Below are 4,184 nucleotides of genomic sequence, written 5' to 3'. Positions count from 1 at the left end.
AAACCATCCAAAGCATCTGGATCAGTGAACCCCACTGGTTCAGCCTCTGCCTCACAACCTCCCACACCAATAATTGCTTCGAGCAATTTCAGAGCAGTATTCGAAGATCATTCATCCTACAATGCTCCGATCAAACTGATGATCAAGTTTATAAAGAATCATGCCATGTTTGGCCCCTTCGATGCCTTCACAGACGTTGTCCTAATCTCAACCCTTTTCAAATGCGCCTTCTCAGCCTATCGCCCACTCGAAAACCCTCTAGAAGTTCATCTTAACCTAATTAACGATTCTTTGGTCATTCTGACCAAAGAAAAGTTTCTTTCTGCCATTAACCTCCTTGCTCATCCCTCCAACAAGATTTTCACCCCCTCCATGACGGACGTTACTTCTACACTTTACCAAATGGTTTATCAGAAGAGGATTAAAGGAATTGGGGAATTCAAGAAAAGCCAACTGCCTGCGGTCTGGCAATTCGTTTGCCATTTCGTCATCCGCAGTTTATCCGGACCGGAGGCACGGATAATATGGGACTCAAACTTCTAGAGCTGGTGTGGAGTATATTCATATGTCATGATGTGAACTATGGGAAAATCCTATGGGACGAATTTCTTCAATACATTCCCAAAGAGAGCCCAAGGTAGAACCCAACCGAACTCACCTTTGCATGGTTCTGGTCCCTCTGCATTTCAGACCTTCATGCGGACACAGGAATCATTATGGGCAACGACATCAACTACTTCATCACCAAGGATCTCAAGAGGTACAATCCTTCATCTGATCAAACTGTGTTTGGACCAATAAGAAGATTACCTACACACATTCTTTCTACCCTCGGTCTTGAGACTGTTGATGTCTCAAATCACATTGAGGCTATCTAAGGTATTGTTCCATACCTTCCCACCCCGCCTCCTCCAGCCCAATCCGCAACTCTTCATCCCACTAGCACCGCAATACCTTCTTCCACTACTCTCTCCAATCTTTCTCAACGGAGAAAGAAATTAGCCTCCAAGAAGAAACAAGGAACCCCCAAAAAAGGATGTTTCCAAGCCTTCCAAGCCCTCCAAGAAAAGAAAAACTCCACCAGTAATCACTATAGTCGAACCAAGTAAACATATCTCCAGCAGTGACTCTGACGAGGATGATCAACCAATTGCAATCCCAAGAAACACAAAACCGATCCCACTAGCCAAATGCATGACCGAACTTAGCCTCTCAATAGGCTCCGGTAGTCCTTAGGGTGCCCGCACACCCATTCGACACAACCATCGAATACCTATCAAGCTCAGAAAGTGAGTTTGAGTCACCACATCGTGGAGACTCCCCCCCTCTCCCAATTCACTACAAAGTGGATAATACTGGTTCTTGCCCTAAGGTCTCCAGGGCTTCCCGACTGCATTTCTTTTCACGTGAGGAGTTGAACTCCATCCTCTTGAATGTAACCCATACACATCAAACACCTTCCCAACCGTAGGGCACTTCTTCCGCCCATGCTAGAACTGAGCCGAGGCCAAACTTGACTACGGGTCAAGGAGACCGAGGAAGCTCAAGAAATCCTACTCTGCTTACATCTGTAATAGGTGGTTTAGGCACAGAGAGCACAAATGTGCAAGGATCTGTGGACCTGAATGGCACTTCGGTGCGATACAAAGGATTTGATGGTGAAGAATCGAATTACTGTTGGTTAAACTACAATTCGGTAACTGATGTTGAGATTCAGAAATATGCCACTTTCCATAGGGCATTCCAAGCATGCAAAGATCAACAAATCAAACAACAACAACAGAAGGAACAAGAAATCCAAGTTGTGGCTAAGTATTGGGCAGATGCAATTAAAAATGCCAATACCGTAGCCACTATATTGAAAGTTCAAGACTGGATGTCTGAGATGGTCGAAACTCTCCACAAGGCTCAGGAAGCAACTGCTGATCAACATTGTGACATCCCCATTTTTACGGCCATAAAATACCGATTTTGTTTATGCTTTAGAAAAATTAGAGTATCTATTTTAATAAAAAAAGGTTGCGGAATTTGTTCCCAGAAAAACATGATAATCGGTTATCAAAGCATTTCTAAAGAAATATATTTTTATTCACTTTTAAAACATTTGGGATGTCATCATCAATACAGAAACATAAGCATAAACAGAACTTACATTCACTTACACTAGTGATCTACATCTCTTTTAAATCTCTCAGTGCAATGTGACTTCATATCAACACCTGTGATATAAATAAACTGACTGGGTCAGGTTGGGAAACCTGGTGAGTACATAGGGTTTTCAACCCACAATAATATAATTATTATGTTTAAACAATCAAACGGCTAAACCCCATTACGCATCCCCATTATCTTCTTTATTCTTAAGGATCTACCCTAAGAATCAGCTATTTCTCATTCATTCATTCCTAAGGATTATCCTAAGGAATAGGTACGAATTCCATCGTTGTTAATGACACATCTGTCAAGCACAGCTGCTAGTTATGTCACTTAGGCGCAACAGCCAAAATTGTGACATTCTCTACGAGGCGCATCAGCCGGTATAGTCCTTTAGGCACTACTGTCATGTATATAATGTTCTCTATTAGGCACAGCTGCCGATACTATCCTTAGAGCGCAGCTGCTAGGATGTTTACCGTAGATCTAAATCATCTACGGGTTGTGGCGCAGCTGCCAGTGCTCATCTATAGGGTATTAGGTCCACTGCTGCCAATGTATACCTATAGGGCACTAGGTCCGTACTACTAATGTTCCTCTATTTCAGCTTTTATCCCTCATCATTCATCTACCCATGTTTTACCCAACATATTTTGTAGATATAAAATACTTTATACAGTTTACATCATTTAAAACATGTATAAAAATCTTTCACCAGCATAGACAGCAAGTACCCAGACAATATGCACACATAACACGTAATTTATATTAAAATACTTCATATCTATGTGTAAGATGAAAGGGACCATGCACTCACAACACGTAATATATATTAAATACTTCATATCTATGTGTAAAATGAAAGGGACCATACACTCACAACACGTAATATATATTAAATACTTCATATCTATGTGTAAGATGAAAGGGACCATGCACTCACAACACGTAATATATATTAAATACTTCATATCTATGTGTAAGATGAAAGGGACCATGCACTCACAACACGTAATATATATTAAATACTTCATATCTATGTGTAAGATGAAAGGGACCATGCACTCACAACACGTAATATATATTAAATACTTCATATCTATGTGTAAGATGAAAGGGACCATGCACTCACAACACGTAATATATATTAAATACTTCATATCTGTGTGTAAGATGAAAGGGACCATGCACTCACAACACATAATATATATTAAATACTTCATATCTATGTGTAAGATGAAAGGAACCATGCACTTACAACACGTAATATATATTAAATACTTCATATCTTAGTGTAATGTGACTTCATATCAACACCTGTGATATAAATAAACTGAGTGGGTCAGGTTGGGAAACGTGGTGAGTACATAGGGTTTTCAACCCACAATAATATAATTATTATGTTTAAACAATCTAACGGTTAAACCCCATTACCCATCCCCATTATCTTCTTTATTCTTAAGGATCTACCCTAAGAATCAGCTATTTCTCATTCATTCATTCTTAAGGATTATCCTAAGGAATAGGTACGAATTCCATCGTTGTTAATGACACATCTGTCAAGCACAGCTGCTAGTTATGTCACTTAGGCGCAACAGCCAAAATTGTGACATTCTCTACGAGGCGCATCTGCCGGTATAGTCCTTTAGGCACTATTGTCATGTATATAATGTTCTCTATTAGGCACAGATGCCGATACTATCCTTAGATCGCTGCTGCTAGGACGTTTACCGTAGATCTAAATCATCTACGGGTTGTGGCGCAGCTGCCAGTGCTCATCTATAGGGTACTAGGTCCACTGCCGCCAATGTATACCTATAGGGCACTAGGTCCGTACTACTAATGTTCCTCTATTTCAGCTTTTATCCCTCATCATTCATCTACCCATGTTTTACCCAACATATTTTGTAGATATAAAATACTTTATACAGTTTACATCATTTAAAACATGTATAAAAATCTTTCACCAGCATAGACAGCAAGTACCCAGACAATATGCACACATAACACGTAATTTATATTAAAATACT

This window comes from Lactuca sativa, chromosome 4, assembly GCF_002870075.4.
Source record: "Lactuca sativa cultivar Salinas chromosome 4, Lsat_Salinas_v11, whole genome shotgun sequence".
NCBI classification, from domain to species: Eukaryota; Viridiplantae; Streptophyta; class Magnoliopsida; order Asterales; family Asteraceae; genus Lactuca; species Lactuca sativa.
Note: the sequence above shows the minus strand (reverse complement) of the source record.